A 22960-nucleotide genomic window follows, 5' to 3' on the forward strand; every position below is an offset into this window, starting at 1 on the left:
CCATGGCTCCATGTTTCCTCTATAAAAACAAAAAAGCCGCTTAACAGAATCAGACTAAATGTACCTCTAGCCCACCACTTGCCTTCGGTTGCATCCAGAAGCTGGTAGTTAAGAACCAGTATAAGAACTCTTGATACAGAAATATTTATTGAATTCCAAAATAACATGATCACCATTGTACAGAATAGAGGAATACCTGAGTTTTGTTCCTGATCTCACTCTTCCCTGAAGACAGCTGGGGTAGTTTATTTTATGGGGCAGCTGAGCCCTTCACTGTGTAGCTCAGAGGGAAAATCTGTTTCCTCAGCACCCCTCTTTATTCATTTCCACCATTCTGAGGTAATGCATTTCCTATGAAAATGTGTGGGGACAGAAGCAATTTTTGCGATAGTGCTAGTTCTCTTTAATAGTGAAATCTGCAATTTTGTCTGGCCTTGACTGTATTGAAGATGTTTAGAATTCATCTGCGTAAGGATGAGACATAACACAACTCTTTTCAGACTGCAGATAAGTCAAAAGAACATGTTCTGTTTGTGTTTAATTTAGTAACTCAAGCCTGAAAAAAAAGTATTTATTCGGATCCATTACAGCAATGAATAAGAGTAAAGGCAGAAAAAGAGAGAGGATGCTCTGTATAAGCTTCTTCACAATATGGGGGAGTCCATCAAGTACAGAAAATCTATCGTTTAAAAAAAAGCACGTGCTTTCTGTAAGCAAATTTTGGCACAACAAAATTAAACCTCAGATAAACCTAAAGTATCAATAGGAGTCTGCAAATCCTGGAAAAATACACATTAAAATATATGAAAAAATCTAGATCCATTTGTCCAGGAGGTTCAAGAAGCAGCATTGTGAGAGCTGTTCCAGTCCTACTTATGTTATAAGCCAGGATCCAGGGTAAACTTTGAGAGTGGCTCCACAGAGAGAGAGCAGAGCATGCTATAGACCGCTCTTTCTGAGGCGCACACCAGTTTCTTTCTTTGGTACAGAACTGTTCTTACTAGATATATTTGCTGATAGATCTCATTGATTTCTGTTAAGATGTCTGTTGAATAGCACCTTGGTAAGTTTATAAGGAGATGCATGAGAGATACTGCTGTTATTATTTAATCACCAAGAAGACCTTTCCTACACTTAGAAAGTAATCTTAAACTATCAGTGCTCAGTCTGCACTGTGATGCACGTAAGCCCTTAAAAATGAAGGAGTATCCTTACAATTCTTATAAATATCTGTCATTAATGTTAGCATGTCTAATCGGATGGTGCTGCTCAATACTCAGACTTTTTCATTGATTTGAATATTTGGCATATATATATATATATATATCAAATCACAATACCTTCCAAGAAGAAGTACTTTCCTTTGTGAAAGAAAAATATATCATGATGCCTTTAAGAGTTTGTCTCTTTGATTATCATGTCTTTAGCACAGCCATCATGAGGAATGAGAAAAAGGAATCTCTCTTATTTTGTGAAAATTTAAGTTCCTTTAGTTTGTTGCAACCACCTTCAAGTGTTACAATATTGATTATTTAAACATCTGTTCCTGCTCTGAGTATTTTCATGGTGACTGACAGATCCCATTACTTTATCTGCTGAGGAATTCAGATTTATTAAAGTTATGAAAAACAGCACTGTGTACGAATCATCAATCTTGCTCCGTTGTTAGCGCTGAGATGTTATGGAGACAGCTGGCATTTCCTTGACATGTTGTACGATGTCCCCAAAATCTCTCATCTTTCCAGACTTGACAGAAAGAAAATTAATCGCTCAGACAGTGATTTGTCATTTTGAGGATTATCCAGGCAGCCCAGTAATACTGAAAGTACTAAATGTGCTGTTCGCCATAGTAATTTGTGCACAGATTCCGCAGTGACATAAGGACCAAAGTGGCATTTGGTGGGTTGCACAGCGAGGTTAATTGGCCTATTTAAGTAGTGGGCACTTAACACCAGCGCCTACCGCACAGCCAGTACACCTTGCTGCCTTAAGATGGCAGTAGAGTACTTTGATTATGGGAGAGGCACTGCAAGCTGTACTTAGCTGAGCTGTGGGAGAGTAGGTTATGCGTAAGAACTTCTGTAACACGGTATGAAATTAAACAGGGACAAGAACTTCTAAATCTTAATTTTATGTTTCACCAAACGGTACCCTTGTATTTTTTTACAAGGAAATAGCGATTGTTAAGATGACAACCTGTTAAATATCCGATGTGATAGAAAGAATGATACTGCTGAAAGGAATTAAATCACTTTTTCAAAAGCTGTCTTGTATTTCTTGTCTGGAATACTGGCTTCATTTGCTGTTTCATTTTTAAGTAGATACAAGGCTTAACACTAGCCTTAATGTATTGGACGCTTGATTTTAAGTTGGTATTGTGGAATTAAATCAAATTAATATAGGAAGACCTGTACATGTTGACATTAATCAAAGCAGATCAGATCTACTTGGGAAAAAAAAAAAAGAAATATTGAAAATATTAAAAATAGAGTGGGACAACTAACTTCATTTTTCACAACTCACTAAAAAGCTTGTGATGTGTTTGTCAGGTGTGCAAACAGAGCCTGGTTGTCTATCCAGCAGTAGATACAAAAATGGGGGGGGAAGTCTCTTACACTGAGGATTTGTGAAATTTTATGAAGCCTTTTATAACATCTGCCCTTTTCTATGTTATATTTTTCAGGGAGAACAAGTTTGTGGTTCCTGTTCCTATCCCTCTGACATAGTCCCCACAGGTAGTGGCACACAAGTGCTGTACGGCTGCATTGCTGTTTATTTCAAGAAGCAATCTGCAAACTAACACAAATCTGATAGCTGCTTCTGGAGGAATGAAGAATTACTTCCTACTTTAAGTTGTTCAGGAAGCCACAATAGGTCCCAGCATATAATTTTAAAACAGGGGCTGCAGCTTGTATCTTATCTCTGCAAAACCGGAAGCTTGATGGTTCTGTCATCTACCACTAAAAAGCAGAGCTCTACATGCTAGTGTCTTCAGATCTGACTATCTAAGAACAGGCAGAAAATCAGATGTAAAACCTGGTGTTTGTTTTAATCTCAAATGCTTTGGGGGTGGATGAAAACACCTATTATCCTTTTTAAGTTATTTACTTGTTAATTTAATCGATGACATTCATCTCATTTGTGTCAAGTCTGAATAATGAAATCAGACTATTAGTTCAGTGTTTCAGTCTTTAATTTGCATATTAGGGATTCAAACTGCCATTCTTAGATAATGAAATAGGAAGAGGCCTGAGCTACTCAGCACTAATGTAAGATACTAAATAGATTAAAAAAAAATTAACATGACAAAAATATGAACCAGAGCACTGTTTTGTGTGTTAATCACCCAATAAAGGCATAAGGAGGAGTTTGGAGCTAAAACTGTAAATTTTAGCTCTGATTTCTTTTATAGAGCTGTGTAGATCTTGTGTCTGTCTACATTTAGCCTGTGTCTAGGGCTAAGCCATAACAGTTACTCTATCACCTGATGGACCCTCACCAGCCAGGGAGAGGAATCAGGAAAAAGGAGAAAAGACCCATAGGAAAAAGTACAACAGGTTTAATGAAAACACCACCAATACAAACAGAAATATACTTAGTCAAATGTATATGCTTTTGCCACAATCTACTGCAGAGTATTCCTCAGCAAAAGCTAGAGAAAGCACAGAAGAAAGCCCAGTAGAAACCATACAGGAGCTCCCCCTCCTCCCTAAACCTCCTCCTTTTATAATGAGCATGACATTAAGGTATGGGCTACACCTGTAGCTAACTCAAGTCATCTGCCCTGTCCGACAAGCCTGCCTAGCATGGCTGGGCTGTGATTCTATCCCAGACAAATCAGGACAGTGTCCTAAAATCTGTGAATTTCTGACTGCTGCCCTCTCTTCCACAGGCACGCTAGCAGTTCACTCTTTAAAAGAACCCTATAGAAAACAGTGTGCTGCTAATTTCTACCTTTACATTCCTCTCAAAGGAATACATGTTTGTGCATCCAGTATGTGCACAATTTCCTGCAAATATAACATATTCTTGCTTTGAACAAAGAGCTGTATCAGCCCGTCTTCAACATTGAGTGCTGAGCACTCACATCTTGTCATGCCTAATATTTATGAAGATAAGAAAGTGGAGAAAAGGATAGAGCTGACATGGATTATGCTGAATCTGGAAGATCTGCTGCCCAAAACGGGATGGTGACACAAAGGATCACTATTCTGTTCCTACTTTTGGCATCCATTCTCCTCAAACCAAATAACAGGAATGCTCAAAATATTTTCTTCTGGAGATCTTTCACTTCATACAAGTTAATTAATAAGCAGACTACTAAGTATTAGTGAAACTACAGGCTATTGTTGCTATTCAGGAACTCAGCTGACTCATAACTTAGCTAGAAGTCTAGTCCTGACTGCAGCTCATTTTAAACTACTCATTCAAAGTGAATGATCATCAAAAGATCCTCCTCAACAATATCGTGTCATAAGCACTTTAGAGTCGGAAGTAGGAGGTATTAATTCAAACTCAACTGAGTAAGAAAGAATCCCAAACTAGGGTTTCACATACCTTGGAGAAGGTAAGGTTATGAGACACAAGGTAGACGGCAAATGGTTTTGTGAATCTAGCTCTTTTCTTGTAAAAATCCCCAAATAAGACATATAACTCTGAGTCAACGGAAAGGTTTTTGTAGGAAAAGAAATATTTTAAATATTGTTTTGCTTGTTTTCAGTGAGAAAAATATTCTATTTTGGTTTAATTTTATTTCAGCTTCATAGTGTCTTTTTTTTTTTAATTTCTTTGTCTATTTACTTGTATTTTGCTTTTGGTTAAGTAGTAAGGACAATACCCTCACCACTTTTTTTTTTTTTTTTTTTTTTTCTTTTTTTTTTGGGAATGGACTGGTTTTCCTACACCCAAAATGTATGCAGTACTTTTGGAACTGGAGATAGTCACTGACATCACACATATAAATCAGCAATGCAAAACGATTTCCATAGAGCTATGCTGATTTACCAGATTTTAATGATATTTGTGATATTCATTTGTATACAACTATCAGTGATTCTTAATTTACAGCAATTATGTCAAGCTACTAGCATGCATCAGGATTCACCTGTAGGGTAGTTTGGGAATGCAAAAATAATATAAGATGAATATCAGACAGTTCTATTTTGGGCTAAACTTCACAGTTTTGTTTTACATTACACTATCAAAATAGTATATTAGATATTTTGAGACTTTTAAACTGAATTTTTATTTCTTCATATAAATGTTTGATAGCCTTAAGTGAGTCTGGTTATCTGCTGACTTAGTCCCTGATTGTATTTCTGAAATTCAGAATGTTAAATTACATACTATAAAACCCATGCTTTATTTGTATTGATGAAATGATTAGAAGTCACAGCTAAGCTTCCCCACCTGGCACTGTATAAGGAGGATGTTAAAAATGTCTGCATTAAAATGTGAACGAAAAAATGCCGCATCAAGCTTTCAAAAATGCCTTAAATATTTGGAAATAAATACGTGGTAGGCCTTGAAATTGCATTTATAGTTAATGAGACTACTGTAGAATAATTCAGTTTGGTAATTGACTATGATCTTCTAATGGATTGATTTAAATGTGTTAAAGCAAGAATACTAAGAATAAATGCTAAAGCATGAATAAAGCTGTGGATACTTTCAGTCGTTCTGCTATTTTGGCATTACAGCACTGCATCTAAATTATATACAAGCTCAAGGGCATGGTACCAGAAAGACCGCATGCAATTTATGTGGGTTAAGAAACACACCTTATATACGGAACTAAGGATTTACTGTTAGATTAATTAAAGCATTATCAATCTAGTGAAGGAGATATTAACTCAGTCAACAAGGAATTACTAGAACAGCTTATAATGACAGTATTAAAATTGATAAAGACAAATGTTCTAGCATCAACCCTCTTACCTGGTTCTAGGCTCAGCCCTGCAATCTGCCCAGGGTGCTAAGGTCAAAGGCACTAGTCTTCCTCAGGAAGAAGATATGCAAATATGGTGAATTATCAACGTCCTGAATCATTTGGCAGGAAACATCTGATGTTGATGGAGGGTTTCTTCCCTCTTGCTCTTCTGTTTACTTAAAACTCTATTTATATGTTTGTTAACAGACTACTTGCTTCATCTTTATTCACTGATTCCCACTTCCATGCTGTATTCAAGTTTTACTATATATGGGAATTTTTACGTATGTTGCGTATTTATTCTTTGCTTCTTTGTTTTCCTCAAAACAATTTTTTCCCAGTTCACAAGGCTGCATGTCTTTAATGATTAGTAACTGAACATTTGTGACACATTTTTGTGGCCCTGGGGTGACCAATATCATATGCATATATTTTCAAGGCCTATGCTATGATCTTTACTCGTACTGTCAGAGTCTCTATTTCAAGACCTTGATTTTCTTCGACAGCCTTCAAGCTGTGGTTTCCTGATAACAACTAATATTTTGTTAGCACAAACTAGTCAGAGGAACATCCTTTCTGGAGTGACATTGAAGAGTTCAGTCTACAAAAAATAGTGACCAATTTCAGAAATATATCTATCCCTCTATCTATAGATATGTACAGGTACAGAATGATACTTTAGTTACTACTTGTTATTAATATCCAATAGTTACAACAATATCACTGATATATTACAAAAATTTCAATCCTCCAACATAGTGCTTATTTGCTAACTGAAACTACTATTCTAACACCTGCTACTCTGCTGTGATTTAATGTCAGCAGTTCTAAGTGTATCCTCAGGTACATCACCAATATCCTTCTAGTTACTCGTACATTAACCAATAAATTCCTGTACAGGCAATTAACCTTTGTATATACATGTGTGATAGTACGTCCTTCCATAAAACTCTTCCTTGAAATATGAATGAAAAACTGGAGGCAATAATCTTTGGAACAAGAATCCAAAAGTTCTACCAGTTTGCCAGACTTGTAGAGTAACATCACAGCCAGTGAAAGTAGAAGGCATGGACAGACTTGTTGCTGGTCTTTTCCAAAGGCCCTCCCACGAGGTTCTTGCAGGCATCACATTGTTGTGTTGTTTGTGTTGCATCCCTGCCTTTGTGAAGTGTGGTCTGCTGTTAATACAAGTCACTGCCACACACACAGTGTAAGCAACACATCCTGTCTTGAGTGAAGTTCACTGTCAGTGAAACCACTATTTTCATTCTATATTTCATTATGCTGCATGATCGGCTTTTACACTATCACAGAATCATAAGATCATACCATCGCAGAATCATAGTATGGTTTGGGTTGGAAGGGACCTTAAAGATCATCTAGTTGCAACTCCCTGCCATGGACAGGGACACCTTCCACTAGACCAGGTTACTCAAAGCCCCATCCAGCCTGGCCTTGAACACTGCCAGGGAGGGGGCAGCCACAGCTTCTCTGGGCAACCTGTTGCAGTGCATCACCACCCTCACAGTAAATCACTCTCAGCAAGGTAATGAGAACGACATTCATGGACATTGCAAACAGGATGAATTAACAGTTGTTGATGAAGTTTTCAGCTTTACGTGTACTCTATGAAGTCAAATCTATCACATCCATGTAGTCTGGGGAGCACTAAATGAATTTCACATGATCAAAGATGGGTACGTTGCTTAGTCATCGGGGAAGGCAAATCTTTTGAACCAGCATCTCCTGGCCTAGAACCTCCAGGCTACAGGCAGACAAATATTAACACAAGCAGCCACATTGAGAATTGCTGTCACAGAATAAGGCATTTTACTTTTAATATCCTAGTATCTTCATGAGAAAAAGAAGTGATGAAGTGATCACAAGCAATAGAAAAAGTTACTTTGATATGTAGAGTGAACAAGATTTACCAACAGTCTTCTATAATCTTCATTTTGGCTTAGAAGAAAATACCAGCTGGTGGCATGATATATAATGTAAGTTATACATTTGAAGTTCTACAATCTTAAGAATTTCATTGTTTCTTTTAAGAATTATGTTAAAAATTTGATTGTTTCTTTTTTTTTTCTTCAAAGGTAGGCTAAATTGGAACTCTTGGTGACCTCCGTAGGATCTTAATGCAAAAAAAACCAGAACATGGGATTAAATATTTTAAAGACACAACAAAAGGGCAGAATTAAAAATAAAACAGTCAGCTGTAATGAAAAGAGAGCTGGAAATTGGAAAAACTTGCCAGATTCTACTCCTGATGCTATGGTACCTGTTCTCTAGTTTTGATAGAATAATTTCCACTCTGCCATTTTACCCATCTGTGTTAGAACAAATTCCCTCAGTTCTCCCTGATAGGATGATGTTTCATGACTAGTTTAATACACAAATAGTATTATTGTCTAGTATGCATTATAAAGTTTTCCAATTATATGCATATGTTCAAATATCATAGTATACATTCCACTCATAAAAACTAAAAGGTTAGTTCTTGATAGTAATGATTTTTTAAATATCAAATAACCACCCTGAAGACTTTTTTTGTGAGAATCATAACAAGAATAAAATGTTCTGCAAAAATCTGTTTTCTCTTTTAGAGTGTAAGTGGAAAACAATTATCTGAAGCTGGCAAATTTCTTTTATTTTTCTTATTCCTTTACTTTCTCCTAAGAATTTATACCAAAAAAAGAAATTCTAAAAACAGTTAAAAGGAATCTTGGGAGTAGGGATCTGAACAAAGTAAAATAATTTTTACAGCTGAGATTAAGTATGCCAAGTATTTTATCTAATGATGATATTTTATAATTGATTTATGATTACTGAAAGTAGGAGCTTATGAAGACAATTTCAAAGGACCTTTCAATCCAGTTGTTCTAATAGAATCTACTAAAATAATTAATAATGTGTATAGCACTTTACTATGTTGTCATTTTTCTTTCCTAGTTAGTGGATACTGCTATCAATTTTGTATTCAATTACTCTGATTAATTAAGATTTTGTCCCCTATTTCTATTATCAAATTAAATATTATAGATGTTTCACTTTGGGGTAATTAAATATCCTGTTAATAAGGAAAACTGATTTTTGTTTGCTTGTTTATCTTTATAAATATCCTTCTAATCCTGCTGGTACTTTTTTCTCCTGGAAAAAGCCAAGAAAGAGCAATAGTAATGTAATTGGCTATGGGACTTGTACCACAGTCAGAGATTCGCTTACTTAGACCATGGGACTCACTTTGAGAAACCCAGTCTATGGGGGGGCTGATGGGGTCCATCTATCAGAGAAAGGGAAGAGCATCTTCAGTCATAGGCTTGCCAAGCTAGTGAAGAGGATTTTAAACTAAAGTTGCTGGGGGACTGAAACCTCAATCAAATCACTCCTACCAGTCTAATGCAAACGCCAGCAATAGATGTTCAGAGCCTGGAGAGGGATCACAGGTCAGCAGGAGAGTATCTGAACAACAGTACAAAGCAATTCCAGCTTCACTGGGGGCCCAACTTAAATGTCTTTATGCAAACCCATGTAGCATGGGGAATAAACAAGAGGAGTTAGAGATAGCACACGCCTGCAGGGCTACAACAGTATTGGCATCATGAAGACGTGGTGGGATGGGTCCTGTGACTGGAGTGTTGGACTGGAAGAATGTAGGCTTTTTAGAAAGGATAGTCAGGGGAGTTGAGGAGGCGGCATTGCCCTCTATGTCAATGACCAGCTGGAGTCCATAGAGCTCCACCTGGGGATGGTTGAGGAGCTGGCTGAGAGCTTATAGGTCAGGATTAAAGAGAGGGCAGGGACAGGAGACATTATAGTAGGGGTCTGCTATGGGCTGCCCAAGCAGGAAGACCGAGTGTACGAGGCCCTCTATAGACAGATAGGAGCAGTTTTATGATCACAAGCCCTCATGGAGGGCTTCAACCATCCCAATATCTGTTGGAGGGACAAGACAGCAGGGCACAAGCAATTCAGGAGCTTCCTGGAGTGCATTGATGATGAATTCCTTCTCCAAGTGGTAGAACAGCCAATGAGGAGAGGAGCTATGCTGGACCTTATTCTCACAAACAAGGAGGAGCTGATGGGGAATGTAAAAATCAAGGGCAGCCATTGATGTAGTGACCATGAGATGGTGGACTTCAAGATCCTTAGACAGCGAGAAGGGCGCACAGCAAGCTCACTAGCCTGGACTTCAGGAGAGCAGACTTTGGCATCTTCAGGGAACTGCTTGACAAAATATTATGGGATACATCCTTGAGGGGAAGAGGGGCCCAAGAGCCAATAGAGTGGCAGTCCTCAAGGATCGGTATTAGGACTGGTGCTGTTCAACATCTTAGTTAGCGACATGGTCAGTGGGATTGAGTACACCCTCAGCAAGTTTGTCAATGACATCAAGCTGTGTGGTGAGGCTGACACACTAGAGGGAAGGGATGCCATCCAGAGCGACCTTGACAGGCTGGAGAGGTGGGCCCATGCAAATCTTGTGAAGTATAACATGGCCAAGTGTAAGGTCTTACATTTAGGTCAGGGCAATCCCAAGCACAGATACAGACTGGACAATGACTGGATTGAGAGCTGCCCTGCAGAGAAGGACTTGGGGGTACTGGTGGATGAAAAGCTGGACATGAGCCAGCAATGTGCACTGGAAGCCCAGAAGGCCAATCGCATCCTGGGCTGCATCAAAAGAAGAGTGGCCAGCAAGTCGAGGAAGGTGATTCTTCCCCTCTACTCTGCTCTGGTGAGACCCCACCTGGATTACTGCATCCAGCTTTGGGGCCTCCAGCATAATAAAGACATGGACCTGTTCAAGCAGGTCCAAAGAAGGGCCATGAAGATGCTCAGAGGGTTGGAGCACCTTCCCTATGAGGACAGGCTGAGAGAGTTGGGGTTGTTCAACCTGGAGAAGAGGAGGCTCCAAGGAGACCTTATAGTGGCCTTCCAGTACTTAAAGGGGGCCTACAGGAAAGGTGGGGAGGGACTTATTACAAGTGAGTGTAGTGATAGGGCAAAGAGTAACAGTTTCAAACTGAAAGAGGGTAGACATTGGGGTGCTGGATTGTATCCAAAGAAGAGCAACGAAGCTGGTGAAGGGTCTAGAGAACAAGTCTTACGAGGAGCGTCTGAGGGAACTGGGGTTGTTTAGTTAGCCTGGAGGAAAGCAGGCTCAAGGAAGACCTTATTACTCTCTGCAACTACCTGAAAGGAGGTTGTAGTGAGGTGGGGGTCAGTCTCTTCTCCCAAATACCAAGTGATAGGACAAGAGGAAGTGGCCTTAGGTTGTTGTGCCAGGGGAGATTTAGATTGGACATTAGGATAAATTCCTTCACTGAAAGGATTGTCAAGCATTGGAACAGGCTGCCCAGGGAAGTGGTTGAGTCACCATCCTTGGAGGTATTTAAAAGATGTGGAGACATGGCACTTAGGGACATGGCGCTTAGGGACATGGTTTAGCAGTGGACTTGGTGGTGTTAAGTTAACAGTTGGACTTGATGGTCTTGCGGGTCTATGATTCTACAATAAAAACAAGGGAATGTTTAGGATCCCAACACAGCACTAGTAGTTTCATCCTACTGCTGCAAGAAGAATCTACTTTTAAAAAAAGTCTAATTGTGGCTACTAGAGCCGCAGCTATCTTCTCATGATCACACTCGAGTAGCATGTAATGAAGCTTAGAATATAATGACTCAGTAGAACACAACACATAATAATAATAATAATAATAATAATAATAATAATAATAATAATAATAATAATAATAATAATAAAATTAAAGTCACAAATCCATTGTCCTTAGTCCATGGTTATTTTAAAACAAAAAAATGAGGAATAGAATAAATATGGGTTCACTCTGACTAGATTTTCCTTTTCAGGCCAAAGAAAAGGTAAAAGACACTGAGATAAGTTCTACAGTGAGACAAAGATGCAAGACAGTAAAACATTAAAAGGCAGAAAACAAATGCCCATCTGGACAAATGCAGGCAGTCCCTCTGCGTTGAATGTCGCCTGAGTTTTCTTACAATCGTATTCACTTTATAGACAGGTGATGCAAATAAGCCCCAGAAATCCGTAACAACTTCAAGGCTATCCTATGAATCAGTATGTTTCTATAGCTTTCCAAACAAGTTGTAAACAATAGAGCAGCTCTGCTGGGCATCTTGCTGCTATGGACTTTTAGTAGTGCATTTCGTTACTCACAAGGCACAGCACAATGAACTTATGCTGTTGTGCTCCACTTCAGGGGAATTCTTACGACAAGCAAGAACATATCTTCAGCTTCATCCTTGATGTTATAAGATAATATACTAGATAGATCAGAAGGCAGCCTTGAAAACTCTTTTGGTATTAAACCACAAACTCACAGATGAAGGTCATTAGCAATTTTCTAGATCATCTCTTCTCCTACTCCCTTTGTTTAAGAACATAAGAATAAATCTATGTATGCTGACATTCTGTATCTCTACTCAGAGCACATAGTGTATCTAATATATTTGTTATTTATAGGCTCAGCTTTTATGACACTGATATTCCTTTATTTTTGTAGTGCTTTTAGGATAGTTCTGTCATAGTAAGCAGAGGAAACATTGTTGTCTGACATTTCTGAGTCACTATTGATCTTGCCCATAACCCGAACAGTACATCAAAAACTTTATTAACTTGAAATAATAAACTTATTAAATGGTTTCCTGGAGTCATCATAAGATCTTCAGAAGAGTTCACAAAACTTAGGAATTTGAGCTGCATAGAGGCTTCTTAACTCAATCTGATAACAGGTGGGACCTGTTTTTCATGGACAAAGATCTCAGAGTTCATAATTTTCATTTGTGCTTACCTACAACTTAAGAAGGCGTATTGCACTGGAAAAGTAAGTACAGTTACAAAATAGTATTAATTTTACATTGATCATAAGACACCTATTTTTGTTTATTTGTATAATGGAAATTCTAGCATCAGCTTTTACTTCTGTTCGTGTTGACTTGAAAATGCAGGTTAGTCCTTCAGTCTGCCCCAGAAAGCCATTGTTTATTCATTTTATCTACCATCATTTTTATTTTTTAAACAAACATTAAAAGAAAAATTATGTCAGTTTCATAGATTGCAAAGATTAAATGAGACTTTTATGTTTCTTCTACATTGTATTTAATACATACATCAAATTTCCTATACTAAAGGAACATCTAGAAATTCCATGCCGAATAAAATGATCTTTTTTAAAATTCTCTTTAAATGTAGCTAGAAAAGAGTTCTGACTCTCTATGCAGATTTTGTCTTTGATTTAATCTTAATGATAGGCTCTGGCCTTTCAAGACTCACGCAACTACTGTTGCTATAAAGTACATTTTAGGTGCTGTCAGTTTAATACTGCCATATGTAATCCATGATATGTAATTTGTGACAGCAGCAGGTTAATAACTAAGTGAATGATGCCCCTCACAAAAAAAAACAACAAACCAAAACATGACCTTATGTATTCTAATGAGCCTCATATGAAAGAATCCATGCACGCAGCAATATATGCTGAGAAATATATTTCATAAATATATACCATCTTGGGACATCTTAAAGTATCATTTCTCTACCAAAATAAAATTTGTAAAATAAACTGCTTGACTGTATTCAAGCTTCTGAGAACAAAGATTGTTATAAATTATCTTTGATTGCAAGAAGAATAATGATATTGATCTTAAACTGTTCACATTTCCTTTTAATGCTGCTTATAGAAAACTATTAAGTGACAAATTCCTGACAGAAAATCTAGCAATCAGCTAATTTTGTAGGATTTCAGCATAAATCTTTTCAATATTGGTACTTGAAGAACCCATCCTTACTGGGATTAAAACAATAACTGTCTCAGAAACGGTATTGAATATCCAGATTTTTCATTTTTTTGCTGAGAGTGGGAGAAGTGACAGCATTTGCCCTGTGTAAAAAAGAGCTTGTAAGATATTTAAAGGTAAATGGAGATGTTCATTGACTAGACCTGACTGGATCTCACTGAGAGGTACAAAGATTGGATTTGAACTTGAGTTGCTCAAAAAACAGAGCTGAACAGGAGACAAAGTGACAGTAGGAATCCGGGGGAAGCCATCTCATCCAGGTTCTCCAGAATCAGAAAGTTCTGATTCAAAAGAAGGTAAACATATACCAAAAGGTAATAGAAGGCTTTGCTTGGTCTCTGAAGTCAGCTAGAAAAAGGTGCTGTACTGGGGAGCTGCCTGATTCTTAGAATTCAGGTCTGATTTTTACCTCAGATTGTCCATAAGACCAAGACCATTTGTTCCACTCACCCTCCATTCCTCATGTTTTCTTGAATACCTTGCTTTTTCCTATTTTATACCTATTCTTTCTTTTTTATCCTTCTCTTCAGGCTCTCAATGTCTGCTTAGATGAACTCACATGTGAATAACCGCTCCATAAAGTCTTCCTAGGGAAACAGAAAGAAAACCCTAAAAGTATTAATCAGAGATTGCTACCTGTTTGGAAATCTTGGGAGATTTATAATTGCTTTCAGTACTGTCTACCAAACTTTGTCTGAAAAACTTTTAGATACAAAAAATGTTTTATTAAAGCTGGTGTTACACTCTTTCTCCGAAGAGTGATGAAATGAAAGGATAAAGGTTAGCAAATATTAGCAATTATTGCAACAAATAGTATTTTAAGAAGGAAGATTTTAATTGATACAGGAACTGCATCGATAACAACTTCTAATCCTGAGCCATATTTGACTGATGTTTGCACAGTTCTTCAGTGTTTCTAACCAGGCCAACATATTTTATCATCTTTTTTTCTTATTTTTTAACACCTTATTTCCAGTGTGTAAAGTGTTATTGTCTTGGTGTTAATGTATGAAATATTTTATTTTACATTTGATATAGATTTCTCAGTTTCATTGCTTTAGTCTTTGTTTAATTCAACATTATCAATAATAGCTTAGTCTTTTCTGACATGCACCTCATTTTTGCTTTTTCAAAAAAAAAAAAAAAAAGCATGGTGTTGGTCCTTGGTTCTATTTGGCTTAAGTAGTAACCCTGCTTCAGGACATTTGAGGACATTAGTGATTGTCAGATTAGAAATAAATAGCCTGGATGAAGTCTCCTTATATAGTTTTGTTTTCTGAAAAGGTAGTATAGGGCAGGCTAATATAATTCACTGTCCAAATGACAAAATATTCCTGAACTACAGTATTAGCTTTTACATGATAGAGTGTTTATTTAAAATAAAAGTATTTTTGTCAAATTGTCTTGAAATTGCCAGTGTTCAGAGGTTTTCAGAGGAGAAGAAAGTGGACTATGATTACAAACCCTTAAATGTATAGAGAATGAAGTTGATAACAAACATAAAAACCAGTTTTCTTCAATACAGCTCTCAGAACAAGGCTGAAGGGAGCTATTGAATTTTTAAAAGACATTTTATAAAATGTTCTGAGTCAGTCAAGAGGAGGAAAATCATTAGAGACCAGACCAAGGCAGCAAACTAGCTAACCCACCTGAACCCTAAACCTAGATGAACTCTTGGAAGGTGATATTGTTGAGTTAAGGACTCTCACGGTGAAGACCTTTGTAAACAGTGCCTTTCAGTGATGCTTTCTGAATATGGAGAAAAGTGATGGTGGCAGTATCTGTTTAATGTTATCTTTCCTTTTCTGTTACCCTATCTCTAACAACGTTTTACCAAGAAGGAAGGAAACATCGTTTTCTAACCAATGAGTTTCTCTAGCATTTAATGTCATTATTTTTTCTGTATTTTGTAATCAAAGTTAGGTCAAGGCTTGACTTCTCTAGTCATGCATTGTCCTGGAATTGTGACTCTTCCATACAATTTCACTGAAATTGTTCAATGGATGTGCAGATCTACTTTTCACAAGAAGCCAAGGTGAAAACAAACTGCAGGTTGCGTTCTCAAAATACACAGTACACTATGAATTGTTTCAGAAATTTGTTACACGCAATGGCTGGAAAAGGCATTATTTTGGGATCTTTCTGAGATTCCTAATGTTATGTCTGTCAGCAGCATCCATCTGCTTGACAGGACTGAGACTACCCCTTTTCCTAAGAAGGTGAAGATACGAAACTTTAGTATACACTATTCATGGTCACCTCTTGCCTGTAATTTCATGGGATAAGACTATCCCCTGAACATGCTTGTGACAGCATCAAAGTTTTTATGATTTCCTTTCTTTAAGTTGCTTCTAATGATCTTCTGTGAAATTACAGAAACATATGCCGATGTATGGCACTCCATTTTAAATCTTAATATTTACATTTATAAATAAAACCAAATAGCATTATGTTTATCTTCTTTCATCATGGCAGGCACTCTCACAATGGAAACAGTTGGTGACTCAAAGACAGAACCTGCAGCATGTAAAAGAAATTGAGTCAGATTCTGAAAATATGCAAATCAATTCAAAATCCAAACCAATTCCTTCATATGGCCAGTATTAGAAGATTTTACATATGCCAGTATGCCTATGACAAAATAGAATCCTTTGGGAATTTAATAGCTGGGCATAGTCATACTGTATAAGTATACAATAATCTGTGGGACCAGTGACCGAATGCATTTTATGCATATTAACATCCAATCATTTAAGCATATAAAAAGATAGCTAACATAATAGTTATATTGAGAATAGCCAATATCAAACATATGAATTATTTGACCAGAAAAATGAGAAATGGAGTTTAATTTCATGACCATGATTTTGATATAATTTTAAAGTTGTCTTTTTCTGATGTGGCAGGTTGACCCCAGCCCAGTTCCTCACTCACTTCCCCAGAGGACTGACATAGAGAATCAGAAAGGCAAAAGTGAGGAAAACTTATAGTTCAAGATAAAGGCGGCTTAATGATTGGGAAAAAACCCTTAAAAAGCAGAGTGATACAAAGACAATCACTCACCACCTCCCACAAGCAGACCAATGCCCAGCCAGTCTATGAGCAACAACTGCTTTGGATCGTTCCTTCACTGCCCCTCCCACTTTATTGCTGAGCACGACTTTTATGATACGGAAGATCTCTTTCGTCAGTTTGGGTCAGCTGTCCTGGCTGTGTCCCATCCCAAACTTTTGCCCTTCCCTGGAAGGATGACTCCAATGAATGGAGTCAATTGGGGGAATTTCTCTAAAATTTCACTAATTGAAACACCACTGAAGCTGCAGCCTGGATTTTAAAATGGGGGAAAATTTTGGTCAGTTTATTTAAATACATTGATTATAGAGGGTACCTCAGTAATTATTTTTTCACTGCTGAAGTTAAGGGTGGGAATGAATTTCATCATGACAAGTATTCTTTGTTAATTCCTTAATCCTACAAAAATACAATATGAACTTCCACAGGTTGCTCAGCTTCTGTGTTACAGTCAGTGATTCTATTCTAGGAATATTCCACTGCAGAATATGAGCTACACTACAGAGGCAAAACCATGCACTCTGTTACAAAACGTGACTGGATAGATTAATAAATTCGAGTTCAATTTGATTGAATCAATATGATTTTTATTTTTTTTTTTTTTTAAATTAAGCTGTTTCAGGCTAAAATAAATAGAAACCATCATGGGTGAAATGAAACTGCAGTTTTAAAAATTGTACTTTTAATGCAGACAGATAGGTAGTCATATAGAATTGCAGACCATGCTGTAGAAACACCTTTGTCTTTTGACACTGAAATCTTAACATTTAAAATTAACATTCCTTTGAAAGTTGACAGCTGGATCAATGGATACTCTGAAACAGATGTGAATCATTATGAAGGTCTAAGATTTCTTTTTCTATTTTTTCTTTTTTCTTTCTGATAAATTAATAAATACATCCAAATATATAAATTAGGGAACAAATAAGGCACTCTTTGAAGTGTTGTAAACAGACTGTGACCTAAAACATTTGTTCAGCACTCTATTTTGTTAACAACATCAGATTCAGATCATTGGCTCATATTACCTGGAGACAGAAAGAAAATTGGTTGAACTAATTAAGAAATTTGCAAGACAGGTTATTCATGTTTAAGACTCCAGAAAACATACACCATGTTTCATAATAGGAGCTGAATTGCTTAGCTGATATACAGATGATGTGCATATATAACTTTTATTTATTCAGTACAGGTACAAAACAAATCCAGACGAAAATAAGAAATCTCATCTACCAAATCAAAGACTCTTCACAGGCAAAATTTAATTTGTCAGGTCTTAACGTGCATGCAATTTACATAAACAATGTTTTTTTGCATAAAAATAAGAAAGCTTACAGGAAAAATATCTAGGAACTAAGTAGATGCAAAATTTTTAGTACATTGACTAAATTTGTCTCTAGATATAACTTAATTTATTGTAGTAGAATTATGGCAAGGAAAAACTAGAACATTCCAATTATAAAGCATGTTGATGGACATTTTAGGGTAGTCTTCTAAAATTAAAACCTTTTAATTTGAAGGGAACTTTATATGCCTTTGACATGATTTCAGTGTAATATGAGATAAGGAATGACTATAACATCTAGTAGTTGGACCATTTCTTGAAACTAAAATGTTATGGAAGTCAATCATAAACCTAAGCAACTTTCAGTAAAGCTATTATCTTCACTCATCCCAAATGCAGTGTTTTCTGTGACATAAGGGGAAGTTAGATAAAGTTCCAGCAATCAGTTATGCTAAATTGCGTTCAAGACCCGAATGTGAATCACATTATTTTAAAAATATACTATAAATAGCAAATACATTTGAGCATCGGGTAAAAAAACATAGCACTGCATTAATACATATTTTGGTCCACTATGGAAATAATTTTGTGTTGATATAGAAAAATCATTACTTTCAATTATTCTTTTTCAATGCCTCTGAATTGCTTTTCCTATTACCTATTGCCTTTCTTTTCTTTTAGCTTATATTTGTCTGTTTTTCTAAATTCTACAAGTCTACATTTGGTAATGGAAGTGGTGGAGCATTTAGTGGTGGAGCATTTTAAGATAATACTGCTTTCCTGAGCCTTAAATTTTCTGATACATTTATTAATTTATTATTTTCCATAAAAATAATGGCCAGATCTGCAGCAGGTTTATAGAGTAACTTATTGATTTGAGGTTTGACTGACAAATCACTGAAGATCTAACAATGCCAACTTTGAAATTATTGTTTGTTACCTTTTCACTTTGAAAAATGTGGTCATTTGTACATCGTTATCAGGAAGATGAAAAACCATTTCAATATAGAAAACACTCATCAAGGAAAACCTTGAAGGTATCTAAAAACTGAAACTGCAGTACTTAAGATACATTGGCCTAAAGTGTATACTAGTTCTGCTAATATCTCCAGTGGAAGAGTTGGTTGTGAGCTTTCTGTCCTTAAAAATTCTACAGGATTTTTCCATCATATTAAGTTTCTTTTACATGATTTATTAATTTCTGAGTCATAGGATTAGATGGACGGACAGACATACCTGTTAAAGTTAATACAGGTGTTTGTGTAACAGTCTTCTCTTATTCAGTATTTTCACAGAGGCATTATATCCTAGACAATAGATTTTCTAGTCCAGATAAACAAAATTAGGGTGTTCTGTTTCTCTGAACCTGACAGAACAGTGCAGCTCACAAGACCATAAGTTTGTGATCTAATCCACCTGTGGCCTTGTTTAGTTTACTAATATAAATATAGCCAGTAGGATTATTTCCCATTAAGATTTTCCAAAATAAGGAAACAAATATACCTATATCCTTCCTAACAAAAATGAGAAAATCAGCGGTGGAGGTTCTGCGGCTGCCACAAACCTTTTTCAATGCTCAATTCCTTTTACCATCAGAGGGTTTTCCTTAGTATCTCTTAGATCTCCCATATTTCATTTTAAGCTTAGTGATTGGGCATGAGGAAAGCAGTATATTTTTTTTGTCACAGTAAGATTGGAGATATCCATGCTTACATTAAGAAAATATGCGAAGTTCATCATCAGAGCAAAGGAAGTCTTCCTAGATCGAGTTACATGCAAGATTTCTTCTGCATCTTCTTTATTCTTCCTCACTGTTGCTCGTCTTAAAGAGAAATTAGATTGATATGACATGGTTATTCCTGGAAAACTGATGCTGACGATTATTTCTCTACATGTTTTCATAAGGTCCTAACCTTAGAAACAGTTTGATTAATGTGGCAAGTTGAAATAGAACTGACTGGTCAATATTTTTCCGCTTATTTTTTTAACTCAAAAATAGTTAAGCATTTGTCCTTACCTAGTGTTTTGAAAATTCATACATCCTCCACGGAAGCTCTTGGGCAGTTCTTTGTGTATACTAGGGCAAATTTATTTAAAACATCTCAAAAGCATCTAGAAAGCTTGCTGTTCCCTTTTACACATCCTTTGCTCGTTTTCTTTTTCCTGCTAATACCTATCTCTTTCACCCATTAGGATCTAATCAACACCAAATTGCATGCAGTGACATCAATTTACCAATGTAAAATTTAGAGCACTAAATAAGTCACATCCGATTTTGGTGTGGTGATAAAATTCTGTCTCATTAATTTATGGATGGGTAAGCTTTCCTGGTGAGTTCAGAGACAAAGATTTGGCATTCTCTCTCCATCCTTAATTTTTTAGCGTTTAAGTATTTAATGCTTTCTTTACCAACCAATTTGGGTACTCATTCATTCTCACTGAATTTACAACAACATTTTGTTCCAGTATGAGTAGTTAATTTGTATAGCTTAATCTTCTTCTGCTCAATACATTAAAATTTTTTTTTGCATTAGGTATGTTGCTTCTCAGAGTTTGCCACAGTATAATTGATCAAGCAGCGTTAGATACAAAAGCGTAAGCATATTACACTAAAATTACACAAATCCTTGTCTGTTTTCTTTTGAGGGGACAGCGAAGTTTTTTGAAAGACAAACTTTATAGAGTAGCAGAAAGATTCACTTCATGTAACTCAGATCTACAGTTTCATAAGGTTAAAATCTCAGGTACTACACAGAAGTGAAGAACAATTTTAAAACTTCGTAAGCGTTCACTCTTATGAAGACATGTGAATGTACTCATAATAGGTTTGCGTGTCCTGACAGCAGACATGAGGCTTGGGTGAAAAATCTGTTTATTGACCTTGGAAACAGAAAAAAAAAAGGATAATCCTGAATCCTCAAAAGTATTCAGGTAGTTGCCTAACTTCACTGGTATCAAAATAATTAGGGTTTAAATTTTTTGAAGGAACCGAGCCTTACTGTGCACTCAGTGGGTTCATGTCCTTCAGCTCACATGTTGGAAGCACACCCTAATTTAGGTCTTTACATTGTCTCCGTGGTCAACGAAAAAAAGGTACCTCCAGAGTACATTTCTTTCTACCTATGTTATGTATTTCTTCAATGAGAGGATAAATCAATCTTTCAGAGTGCGTATCTCTCTTAACTGACTACAGAGAAAAGCCTAGGCGATTAGCTTAAAAGAGATGACAAATCTTCACCTTACTAAAGTTTGCTGAGGCTAATCTCAGGCTATAGAGTAAATCATGACCATGAGCCTACAAGACCACCGTAGTCAAGGCAGGAATGTGCTGGAGAAAAATGTCCGGTATCTAAGCCCCATACAGCCATTCATTCATTCCCCCACCAGTGGGATGTGGGAGAACAAAAGTGAGGAGAATTCATGGGTCAAAATGAAGACAACGTAGTAAGTGAGGTGAAGCTGTGTGTGCAAGCAAAGCAAAACAAGGCCTTTATTCACTACGTCCCGTCACCAGGCAGATGTTTAGCCACCTTATGGAAAGCAGGGCTTCAGCATGTGTAACGGTTACTTGGGAAGATGAACACCATAAAGAAGCATGTCCCTTCTTCCCCCTCCTTTCCCTGAGGTTTTATTTTTGAGCACAACATCATAGGATACAGAGTATCTGTTCGGTCAACTCGGGTCAGCTGTCCCAGCTGCATCCCCACCCAACCTCTTGCCCATCTCTGCTGAAGGGACAGAGTGACAAAGAGATACCATTCCAACACCGTTATGAACGTTGTTTTAGCCACAACTCAAAAGCACAGCACCATGCGGGCTGCTATGAAGAAAATTAACTTAATCTCAGCCAGATCCAGTACAATCTCCACCCCTTATGCCATACCATTTTTATCATTCTAAGGTCCTACGCTATCCAATATATCTTCACTAAGCACCACCCCACTTCCTGTCCTTTCACATGTACACAGGGACCCACAGCAGCTGCATCTACCAGGCTGGAACTCTGGCCATCCAGGATGGAGACCCCTGTCTGGATCGCAAAGTCCATCAGACCTTAATCCTTAGGAATCACATTTTCACGAAAAACAACTTTCCACTTTCATTGTTTCTAAGTGGAATCTTTTTTGTGTGAGAAATTATAAGATCAGTGCATGGAGGTTTTAAAACCAAAAAGCTGGTTTCCTTTTTTTTTTTTTTTCCATATATAAAAAATACTTAAGCACTTGTACAACAAACCATGTTCAATGCGCAAAATGGAAAAATGTTCAATGAACAGAATCAATAGGTTTTTAATTTCTCTTGGTTTATGAGATACTCATTAGCTTAAATGAAAGTCACAAGTCTCAAAGATAACAGTTCAGTGAGTAATTTCTTTGAGTTCTTTTTTAGTAATACATAGAAAATTATTTTGATCTTTGAGACATCTTATCTAAGTTTCAGCAACTGGCTTATGTATCTAAGGTATGAATTCCACTACAGAGATGTCCTTCTCTCTGCTTGCACTGTACCCTTGTCAAGATGAACCTGAGTTGAAGAAGCCAAAAAGCTACACTAGTTGAAATGATGAAAGCTTATTCTCAGAATCCTAAATTATTCAGTAAGTGAGATTTTTTACTTTTATTGAAGTTATTTTCATTGTTTTACACTCAAGAGAGAGAGAAAGGACACGTTCTTTGTTTTATTTTTCTCCTTAGCCACTGGCTTACTGGTTTCAGTCCATCCTAAGGTCACAGTAAAGGTTACCACTGTTCGACAGTGAATTATCCTAAATGAAATCAATTGATGATCTCAATCTAACTCCTGCTCTGTATCCTCATCACAATTCTAACACTAAATGGA

The sequence above is a fragment of the Leptosomus discolor genome, chromosome 1, assembly GCF_034619465.1.
Source record: "Leptosomus discolor isolate bLepDis1 chromosome 1, bLepDis1.hap2, whole genome shotgun sequence".
Classification (NCBI taxonomy): domain Eukaryota; kingdom Metazoa; phylum Chordata; class Aves; order Leptosomiformes; family Leptosomidae; genus Leptosomus; species Leptosomus discolor.